The following is a 12,124-nucleotide window of genomic DNA, read 5'->3' on the forward strand; positions in this document are numbered from 1 at the left end:
CGTTTGAAAATTAGAACTAACGTACCGTAAAATGGGGTGTTAAGGACTCGTGAGGTTTTAAGGGATTGAACTTCTCCATCTAGTTTGACAAGTCTCAAAAACGTCGATGTATCAGTAATCTGAAATGCTTCATTTGTTCGGAGGATTGTGAACTGCATTATGTGATAAGGGTTGACTATTAAAATAATGTATTGTGGAATCTAGATATTGAAAACATTTTAAATCACTTTTGTTCGAATTTCATAGCCTAAATACATTTAACGACAAAACTGTGAAACAATATTGAGAAAAATATGTGTGTAACTTAAAAGATAAGTATATTTATTTAAGATCATAATGTAGACAAAAACTTTTGATAATTTTATCTAGAATTCGACTTTTAATAATATTTATGGAAAAATTCTCTTTTTGAAAACAAGTGGGGTGTTAAGGGATTATCTTTTCTACTTTTTCCAAGTCACTTAACTCATTGGATCTATGCCGTAATATATTCCAATATACTTTTGACTAGTTCCGTGAAGTGAAACTGCATTGTAAAAGTTAAGGGGTGTATGGCAGCGTCCATTTATTACATAACGCTAAAATTGGAAATTTTTGACCACCCCCCCCCCTCCGTAACGCTTTTTGTATGAAAAATTTAAAATGTTTGTATGAGTCGTAACGCTTGAGTCTACTCCCCCCCTCCCCCTAGAGCGTTACGTTATTTGTGGATGCCCCCTATTTTGTTTGTTACTGAATATTATCAAAAATGTCTAATCTCGAAAATTGGTGAAATTGGTAGGAAAATTTGGATAACAACGTATTAAAGTAAATATGGATTTTTTCTTGATACTACAGTCAACTCTCCCTAACTCGATATTAGGCTAGTTCATCAATGATTCGTTATTTATTTTAGTGTTTTATTTACAGGGCAAATTGACCATTTCTCCTATTAACACTAAAAGGTTGTTGAAATTATTCCTATATGATAGGTTATTTACGAAGTTGCTCTGCATAGTTTATAGGAATTGTAAACTGCAAATGTATAGGTTATGATCCTGTTGCATCTATATAAATAAAAATGGAATGGTGTTCGTATGTCACGAAATGACTTACGAACGGGTGAACGGATATGAACGATTCTTTCTCCGTTTTGTTTGTTAAGGGTTCCGACGTGTTTGTGTGTATAAAAACCCTAGGATATTCACCGGGAAAGTTGGAAAAACGAACGTGAACGGCACTGTCATTTTTATGGGTCGATCAGTAGTGTTTTTCAACAGCCTACTTGATGGCAAGGCGAAGTTTGCCGGGACCACTAGTATAAGTATAAAATAAGACAATTTTACCATGTACTGATAGTTCCCAAAAAGAATTATTAACTATGACAGATTAAGCAGTTAAAATTATACGGTTTGACCTTACCTGACTTCCAAGTTCAATAATATTGATGTATTATTTGATTAAGGTTGAACATTGACCAAAAACGATTATGTTTTGTTGTTGGCAAAAACAAAATTTCCTTAACACCGCATTTTGCATTTCCGTCAAAAAGCACACATTTTCATGATAATCACAAAAAACAGTCATAGTATCCTCATAATTGTATCTGGCATTTGATATACCGTGATGCATCAATATCCGGACACTCAAGACGGAACAAATGTTTAAAACCCTCTTTACGATAGGTTTCCTTCGGAATTCATCAAATCCATGGTACATAACGAACAGTTTTATGTTTGAGCTTAGTATAAATGATTAATTTTACGATGAAATTTGAGACTTTACATTGAAAATAGTTAAAACAATGAAGCGTTCCGTGTCTTTAAATCCGGACACCTGCGACAAAGCATGACGATAAATCCGGACACTTTTGAATCGAAATCCGGACAGCTATGTTTTAACATGGAATTATCAAATTAAACTGTGTTAAACTTTTTAAATGCATCAAGTTTCACTTTTTTTTTGAAAAATCAATCGAGAGAATATGTTCTGTTATGGTTTGAAACTAAAATTCTGTTCGAATTGAATGGTTCGTTACCTGTACTGAAATCTCTGCGATTTGAACTGCAATCATCACTAATTACTTCAGTTTCTCTGCATAAAACGATGCACTGCATTGTTCTGATCTCTTTTAAGAAAATCTTAAAAGCTTCCCTGCACTTTCTCTTGGAAAATATGTTGTAAATCCTTCGAAAAATACGTTTTCAATTCAACGTCCGGATTTACAAACACTTGGTCCCAATACCGGACAGCCTGTTTTCACTATTTTCTACTTGTATTTATCTTCTAGATTTACAATGTGGTGCCACTTAACTGTTAAACAATAACTTAACGAACGATTATGTTGAAATCACTGCACGAATAATATAATTTTAATACATTATAGCTAATAAACATTGCAGGGTACGTTCGACGACGCCATCGCAAAAACCTATTGCACCGCGGCGAAAAGACGTTCAACAGGGGCAACTTTTTTGTTTTTATTATCCTTAATTATTTGGCAAGGGTAACTAGATTATAATTAAATGTAACAGCTGTTTTTATAGCCAAAGTAATGAATAAAAATAAACATATTAACATATAACTTTGCCTTTAATTAACAAATATAATCAGAGTGTCCGGATATTGGTACCGTCCGGATTTTGATTCACCACGGTATACGACGCGAGAATTGTAGGGCTGTCCTTTGTCCAATAATTGACATACTAGAAGTTGATTGGAATTCGAGTTGAAATTTTTTTCATCCCTTAACACCCCATTTTACGGTAACTTTCCGCTCGAAGGTCTTAAGCTTTTTCAGTGAGGTGAATATCGTTATGATATGATGTCAAGTCTGATATTTTTAAATTTCTTTTTGAATGGGTTACAATCCTTAATAGATATATTTTCGCATATGCAATGAAAATTTTCAAAAATATTTGTTTTTCTCACGTTTTTGCATGATGTTCATTTTACCACCAACAGCTATTCATCTCGATAACCACTTGCCCAATTGTGATTTGTAGCGAACGAACAATTTTACTGAACAACTGATAAGAAAGCTTATTCGTCTTATTTTTTATTATGAGAGAAGGTTATCCAAAAAATCCTCCAAGGATTTATCCAGTTTTAAGAAAGTTTTTTAGCATCATACTTACAATAATAATACTTTTTCTGATCTTTCAGGAAGGAAATTTGTAAGAAGCGAGAACTTTGATCTTATAACATTCCTAATAAAACCACAAGGGTTGATTCTTAGTTATTCATGATTTTTTTTTCTTTTTGCAATGATGCCTCCGGAATTTTTCATTGGAGCTCATTATAGGTTCATTTCAAGGCATGATTTCGTCAGTAAGATTATAAAAAAACGTATTAAAGAAAGTCACATTAAGAAATCATTAGTTTTAGATTCATTATGCCAAACGACCAATATGCAAATGACCTCTATGCCAATCTACTTTGTGTCAAACGACTTTATCCCAAATAACCTATCATTAATTAGGATTTAGAACTTTTTAGAAGTTCGGCTAAAAAACGTCTGTTAAATGTAAAATTGTTCAGAATATTTATCAACAAACAAACATTGTTTGAGCTTCAATGCCAATGGGAAGAAGTCACTATACTTATAGGGTAACTAGGTGTAATACGCTCCAACGGAGCAATACGCGCTTCTTCATTTTCACGGGATTGAGGCTTCTTTTACACGTAAATATGATCACATATCCTAAATATTCGTGAAAAAAATATGTTGCGCATAAATGTCCTTAGAGAAGTACAAACAATCAATAGAAATTCTTAAAATATCGAAAATCGGGTTTTTGGTTTAAAATGATAAGCAAGTCTCAGGGTAAATGAAACCCATTCTTTACTATTGTACTTCTTACAAAAATTTTTACCGGAGGACGAATACTAATGGACCCTTTCAAGCTTAGCAGGCGGTGGAATTCTCCTTGGAAACATTTCTACAATGCCATGGGCCTTTTTTTCTACGGGAGGGGCGTATTGCCCGGGTTGTTTTGAAACGTAAACATTGGGACCGTTAACAAAAAAAATAAAACATCTTGTACACTTTTTTGAAGCAACCGTGCAAAGCATGACCAACTAAATAAGGGACACCTTGACATAAAAATCTTTAGAAGTGATGCATTTGCTACTGCGGTAGAGCTAAAATTCCTTAAGGGGGACGTATTCCACCTTTTTACCTTACATGTGAAGTTTATGCCAGCTTTTAAGCTAATAGTTCTTATAAATCTTCATTTCATAACATCATCATTACATTGCAATTATTCATTACATTATATCTTCATTGCAGTGATTAAAAGTATTGGTCGATGTCACATGTCAAGTAATTCTTAGCATTCACGTGGCTTAGTGATATCGAGTTATTTCCAGTTTTAAGTTTATCATAGCCCGAGGAGAAGAAAATTGCAGCTTGCAATACTTACCATCAGAATGAGGTATGAAAATAATATATCATGCATATTCTACAAACACCAACCTGATAATTGGGTCAGATTTTGCAAAATTTGATGAATTTTGATGTAAAAGAGAAATTTTCCAATAGTAGTTCAATAACTCAAGCATTCCTCGATAGCGCTCGAACATTCAATGAGGTATTTTTAATTGCTTTAAACAATATTTTTAATACCATAAATTAAAGTTTTGAAATTGTTTATCGGCATATCGGTCTATTTTGCTCGAAGTAAGAGGGAGCATGGAGAAGAAAGCAATGAATACTAGATGGATAGGTACCGTAAGGGAACGGCGAGAGAAATTGGATTAGATGTTGAAGAGGGCATACCATATGAAACAGTATTACTTGAAACGTCACTTCCTTGTGGCTAACGTCCCCTATGGGAACGGCTTGGGTGTGTTTTGAGAATGACACTACCAAGACAGCCTGTCACCTGTATTCATTGCTTTCTTCTCCATGCTCCCTCTTACTTCGAGCAAAATAGACCGATATGCCGATAAACAATTTCAAAATAAAATCATCACGGTCGATACCTTTGTACATAAATTAAAGTTGTAACTACTAAACAATACCTGAATACGATATGATATCAAAATATGGTATTCATTACGAGCGAGTTATTCGTTCCTGACCGGAAGGGGGTGCATTTCGTACCATTTTTCCCAATAATGAAGGGGAAAGATGTGCGCACACATGCAAGAAGTGTGAAGGAAAATTCGAGGTTATCGTTAATGAGAAGATTGATTTTCTGTGAGTTACTCAGTGCAGGACAATGAGTGGTACCGTAGCAGGGCGAATACCAGCTAGACAATTTAAACTGATGAACTTGCAGTCAAATTGTTTTGATAAGTTTACATTATTTTGTCATTTGGGAGGCTAGAATATCAAAACGAATAATCAGATTTTAAACATTTCTTTCAAAACACTTGTTAAAATCGAAAGCGAACTAAAAATCATGGGTGACTAGACCAAATTGGTCATAGAGCCGAAAAAATATACAACGGTCTGATAATCGTAAGGTTTAATTAGTTTTAGATTAAATAGATCTCAACGTCAAGATTGTTTTAGACCAAATTACATTACGATAAAACGGTCATTAGGCGCGTTCGGTTATCATAGTGAATTGGTAATTAGACCTGAGTCTCGGTTGAACTGAAAACTGAAAGTCATTTGACAGAATGGATCATAAGGTCGAATACAGCAATTCTCTTTTATTCGGCATAGAATAGAACTTGTTGAATCATCAAATTATGAAAATTAATGAAAATGTTTGAGAATAACGTATTAGTTCACAATGAATAACAGTATAGCAGATGGCTATTGCGCAACTTTTCAGCGCACGAAGAACTCAAACAAGCCCATCTCTGGAACTCACTCTCGTAACAGCTATACTACGACTTGCCAATTCACACATAAGTAACGCCTCATTCATGTGACGAATCGCTCGAAATTTAGCACCCAAACCACCAGCATGTAAATTTTGTAACATAAACACGCTTTTTGAACTCTCTTGATTGAATGATCCACCCCCAGAACTCTCCTCCATTTGGTGTCCCCATCTGTTGACAAAACTACGTAATCGCTAAAGCAAACACATATCCATAATACGGCTCTTCTAGCTTTACACAGTCGGGGAAGATGCTTTGGCCAGTAACATAATTGACATCATCAATTTCTATCGGTCCTTCACCAGTGTATACAAGCCCTAAGCGGTAGAGAACCGACTTCGAGTTGCTAATTGGTCTCCCATCTTGAGAGTGGAAATCGACAGTCAACATAAGGGGAAAGGGGGGCCCCTTCCCCTCTTTCAGGAAGAGCACCGAGTCGTGGACTCAGATGAGGGAGATATTTTTGGAATCGACTTCTGTAAACATTATTACAGCCGGTCGTCCAAGTCTGGGCCAAGTGGTTCCCTGAATTCATAGCTAGAATCTGCGTTCGCGTTGGACAATGGAGGATTTCTGCGGGGAGGGAAACGAAAGATTTATGCGTGCAAAGTGATTTGTAAGCCAAGTGGATCTAGCTAATCTTCTGTGACAACGGCAGAAGGAAAACATAAACTTTGGGTTCTGGAAACTAATTTCTGTTTCGATGATGGGGATTTCGCTCTAAATTTCGATGACAGACTTATTATTTTTTTCTTTGAACGTAGCAAGCATTTGCTCGTTTTCAGCATTGAATCGTCACAAAGATTGTGCACTTCAACGCCTACTTGTCCTGTTTTAAGCGATCTGCTCTTGGAGCAGAAGCTGTCCATTCAATATTTTGTCTTTAGACCTTGTGTCATAGATCCATGTTATTAAACTAGAAATTGTTGGCAATGACAAATGGATTTATTCGTCAACAAAAAAATTTCCATCTATACAGTATGGCCCATAAAAAAATGCGAAAATGGTCATATCATGTTTTGTGAATGAAACATAAATATTATTCATTACGTGTATTGTTTAATCTATTGAGACTCAGTTTTTCGCTTTGGATATGATTTTTATCTGTTACTTTCACCTTACCAGAGAGGAATTGGAAGCATACCTTCAAATTTTATCATGAAGACGTCGAGTTCAATATCTGTGTGATGAAAGCTTCTTAAACATCAACGATGGCGTGGTATTCTTCACAGGCCTTGTCTCCAGCATACGCCCATATCAAATGACAGAATTGATTCATACCTGGGTAATTGGAGACTTAAACATATTTTCGAAAAAACGGCTCATTTTGCAGAGCTTTGATTGAACCTTCATATAAGTGTGATAAGCGGTTCCGTTTTGTTCAAAACCTATGAGCTAGTATTGATATAAGTTGTCTCTAACCGATGGAACAAATTTCATCCTCAAAAATCTATTATAGGCCTCTGTATTTATTTTATATTCAACTTTAACAAAAAATAAAGGCATTTCAAACCTATAAGACGTAAATGCCCTCAAAACTATGACCCTGGCATAATATTTTATTGTGATCATGAAAAACACGTTCTCTAAGAACTCCTCCATCCTCTGATACCAAACAAACTAAAATTTTCAACAATAAAGTGTGATTTTTGATGGTGGAAAGTTTATCACCAGAGTATACGACAATCAGACGCTGTTTCTAGCTTTGGGCGGACAAAACCTTTGAACTTATTTACTTTATTACATAATTTAGGACAGTAAGAAAAATATGACAAAAATAGTCCTGAATAGCGAAGTTATGTCAGAATATACTACATTAGCCAGAAATTACATTCAATATAAAAAACAATGAAAATAACGCTTGTGGATGCTATATTCACGTTCAAACAATTTTCGCATTTTTTATGGGCCATACTGTACTAGCTCTCTAATATGCATCAGTCTATCGTAGATAAGTATGTGAATCCCGTCGGCTGTTTTAACCCATTCACGTAATATCCACTCATACACGTCATTGCACGGTTGATGACCTCACATCATATACCTTTATCCTTTTCGAAAACCCCCCTCTTTTCCGTAAAGAATTTTCTCATTTTCCCATTCTTGGAATCGTTTGGAATTCAAAGGAAAGGGTTGAAGGAACTTTCCAACAACGCCTACCTAGTTTCCAGATGAATGCCCAGCGGCAACGATGTGCAGCAGTTTGTTTAGTAGGTTTCTAGGGTCGTTGGTCGGTCGTTCAGTTGGTTGGTCGTAGTAGCCTTTGACAAAGCTCCTGGATAATGAGGCCGCGTTTACATAGTGTTAAATGGCTGAGCCGTCTTCACTCGGAAGGGATGAATGGATGTCGATGCAGCTGTGTAAATAGATGGAGGTTGGGGTGGAGCAAGTGGGGGTGTTGATGGCAAATAGACTGCTTTCAAAGAAGAGAATGTTTGCGGAGCATATATAATTGACATATGTTTAGTAGCTGATGATTCAGGTTACTGTTGGTATGAATGGAGGAAAAATGGCAAGCATTAATAGGGTTTATTATTCTGCAGAAATTTCAAAATAATCTTCCAAATGCTCGGAGAAGCTTCTGTAAAAAACTTTTTTGAACCTCTGAACCTTTTTGAGAGCTTCCTACAGAAGCTTTGAGAGCTTCCTCCAGAAGCTTCGAGAGCATCATCCAGAAGCTATGGGAGCTTCCTCCAGAAGCTTTGAGAGCTTCCTCCAGAAGCTTAGAGAACTTCTTCCAAAGGCTTTGAGAGCTTCCCCCAGAAGCTTTGTAAGCTTCCTCCAAAAGCTTTGAGAGCTTCCTCCAGAAGCTTTGAGATCTTCATCAAGAAGCTTTCTTCCAAAGGTTTTGAGAGCTTCCTCCAGAAGCTTTGAGAGCTTCCTCCAGAAGCGTTGAAAGCTTCCCCCAGAAGCTTTGAGAGCTTCCTCCAGAAGTTTTGAGAGCTTCCTCCAGAAGCTTCGAAATCGAATCGAAATCGAATCGAAATCGAATCGAAATCGAATCGAAATCGAATCGAAATCGAATCGAAATCGAATCGAAATCGAATCGAAATCGAATCGAAATCGAATCGAAATCGAATCGAAATCGAATCGAAATCGAATCGAAATCGAATCGAAATCGAATCGAAATCGAATCGAAATCGAATCGAAATCGAATCGAAATCGAATCGAAATCGAATCGAAATCGAATCGAAATCGAATCGAAATCGAATCGAAATCGAATCGAAATCGAATCGAAATCGAATCGAAATCGAATCGAAATCGAATCGAAATCGAATCGAAATCGAATCGAAATCGAATCGAAATCGAATCGAAATCGAATCGAAATCGAATCGAAATCGAATCGAAATCGAATCGAAATCGAATCGAAATCGAATCGAAATCGAATCGAAATCGAATCGAAATCGAATCGAAATCGAATCGAAATCGAATCGAAATCGAATCGAAATCGAATCGAAATCGAATCGAAATCGAATCGAAATCGAATCGAAATCGAATCGAAATCGAATCGAAATCGAATCGAAATCGAATCGAAATCGAATCGAAATCGAATCGAAATCGAATCGAAATCGAATCGAAATCGAATCGAAATCGAATCGAAATCGAATCGAAATCGAATCGAAATCGAATCGAAATCGAATCGAAATCGAATCGAAATCGAATCGAAATCGAATCGAAATCGAATCGAAATCGAATCGAAATCGAATCGAAATCGAATCGAAATCGAATCGAAATCGAATCGAAATCGAATCGAAATCGAATCGAAATCGAATCGAAATCGAATCGAAATCGAATCGAAATCGAATCGAAATCGAATCGAAATCGAATCGAAATCGAATCGAAATCGAATCGAAATCGAATCGAAATCGAATCGAATCGAAATTGAATCCAACCATCTTCTGCAAGAAGCTTTCCCAACTTCTGGAAGAAGTTTTCCCAGCTTCTGGAAGAAGCTTTCCCAGCTTCTGGAAGAAGCTTTCCCAGCTTCTGGAAGAAGCTTTTCCAGCTTCTGGAAGAAGTTTTTCCAGCTACTGGAAGTTCCAGGAAAGCTTTTCCAGCTACTGGAAGAAGCTTTTCCAGCTTCTGGAAGAAGCTTTCCAGCTTCTGGAAGAAGCTTTCCCAGCTTCTGGAAGAAGCTTTCCCAGCTTCTGGAAGAAGCTTTCCCAGCTTCTGGAAGAAGCTTTCCCAGCTTCTGGAAGAAGCTTTCCCAGCTTCTGGAAGAAGCTTTCCCAGCTTCTGGAAGAAGCTTTCCCAGCTTCTGGAAGAAGCTTTCCCAGCTTCTGGAAGAAGCTTTCCCAGCTTCTGGAAGAAGCTTTCCCAGCTTCTGGAAGAAGCTTTCCCAGCTTCTGGAAGAAGCTTTCCCAGCTTCTGGAAGAAGCTTTCCCAGCTTCTGGAAGAAGCTTTCCCAGCTTCTGGAAGAAGCTTTCCCAGCTTCTGGAAGAAGCTTTCCCAGCTTCTGGAAGAAGCTTTCCCAGCTTCTGGAAGAAGCTTTCCCAGCTTCTGGAAGAAGCTTTCCCAGCTTCTGGAAGAAGCTTTCCCAGCTTCTGGAAGAAGCTTTCCCAGCTTCTGGAAGAAGCTTTCCCAGCTTCTGGAAGAAGCTTTCCCAGCTTCTGGAAGAAGCTTTCCCAGCTTCTGGAAGAAGCTTTCCCAGCTTCTGGAAGAAGCTTTCCCAGCTTCTGGAAGAAGCTTTCCCAGCTTCTGGAAGAAGCTTTCCCAGCTTCTGGAAGAAGCTTTCCCAGCTTCTGGAAGAAGCTTTCCCAGCTTCTGGAAGAAGCTTTCCCAGCTTCTGGAAGAAGCTTTCCCAGCTTCTGGAAGAAGCTTTCCCAGCTTCTGGAAGAAGCTTTCCCAGCTTCTGGAAGAAGCTTTCCCAGCTTCTGGAAGAAGCTTTCCCAGCTTCTGGAAGAAGCTTTCCCAGTTTCTGGAAGAAGCTTTCCCAGCTTCTGGAAGAAGCTTTCCCAGCTTTTGGAAAAGCTTTCCCAGCTTCTGGAAGAAGCTTTCCCAGCTTCTGGAAGAAGCTTTCCCAGCTTCTGGAAGAAGCTTTCCCAGCTTCTGGAAGAAGCTTTCCCAGCTTCTGGAAGAAGCTTTCCCAGCTTCTGGAAGAAGCTTTCCCAGCTTCTGGAAGAAGCTTTCCCAGCTTCTGGAAGAAGCTTTCCCAGCTTCTGGAAGAAGCTTTCCCAGCTTCTGGAAGAAGCTTTCCCAGCTTCTGGAAGAAGCTTTCCCAGCTTCTGGAAGAAGCTTTCCCAGCTTCTGGAAGAAGCTTTATCAGCTTCAGGAAGAAGCTTTCCCAACTTCTGGAAGAAGCTTTCCCAACTTCTGGAAGAAGCTTTCCCAACTTCTGGAAGAAGCTTTGCCCAGCTTCTGGAAGAGGCTTTGCCCAGCTTCTGGAAGAAGCTTTACCCAGCTTCTGGAAGAAGCTTTACCCAGCTTCTGGAAGTAGCTTTGCCCAGCTTCTGGAATAAGTTTTTCCCCGCTTCTTGAAGAAGCTTTCCCAGCTTATGGAAAAAGCTTTCTCAGCTTCTGGAAGAAGCTTTATCAGCTTCTGGAAGAAGCTTTATCAGCTTCTGGAAGAAGCTTTCCCAGCTTCTGAAGAAGCTTTACCAGATTGGAAGCTTGGAGAGCTTTCTTCCGAAGTTTGGAGAACTTCCATTAGAAGCTAGAAGAGCTTTCTCCTAGAATGAATTTCCAAGAAAACTTGGACTAAATTTCCAGGGGAAATTTTACCAGAGCTTCCAGGGGAAATTTTCAACTGAATTTCTTGAGGAGAATTCGTTTGAATTTCCCAAAGAAAGATCGCCTAAATTTTCGAAGGAATTTTCTTTAAAAATTACGACTGAATATACAAAAGGAAATTCGACTGATTTTCTAAGGAACATTGCAAGGAGAATAAGTCAGAATTTTCAAGGGAAGTTTGTCAGAATTTTCGAAGGAATGCCGTCTAAATATTCAGGTGAAATTCAACTGGATTTCAAGAGGAAATTCTACTGAATTTCCAGAGGATTTTCGATTAAATTTTCAAGGGTGGTTTCAACTGTGGTTTCCAAATAACTAAGAAAATTTTTCACCTAAATTATTTCACTCAATAAATTAATCTTTAAATCGAAGAATTAAAGTTCTCTAAATGTTCAAAGTCAACTGTTGATAATTAGTTTTGAATGACACAAGATTGGGGATCCTGATAAAAGAGTATTTAGCATTAGACTTTCTTTTCGAACCATCATTCCAAAGAATTCGTAGTCCCAAACATCCGGATATACTTCGAGATATGCATCCAATGTGCATACAATCCTGAATAAAACATTAGACT

At 37.6% G+C, this 12,124-nt stretch overlaps 1 protein-coding gene across 2 annotated transcripts in view; it reads right to left on the reverse strand.

Moving 5' to 3' along the window:
• Window positions 1-12,124, reverse strand: part of LOC5578392 — a 100,075-nt gene that overhangs the window by 61,150 nt on the left and 26,801 nt on the right. The gene's annotated exons all lie outside the window — the stretch shown is intronic.

The sequence above is a fragment of the Aedes aegypti genome, chromosome 1, assembly GCF_002204515.2.
Source record: "Aedes aegypti strain LVP_AGWG chromosome 1, AaegL5.0 Primary Assembly, whole genome shotgun sequence".
NCBI classification, from domain to species: domain Eukaryota; kingdom Metazoa; phylum Arthropoda; class Insecta; order Diptera; family Culicidae; genus Aedes; species Aedes aegypti.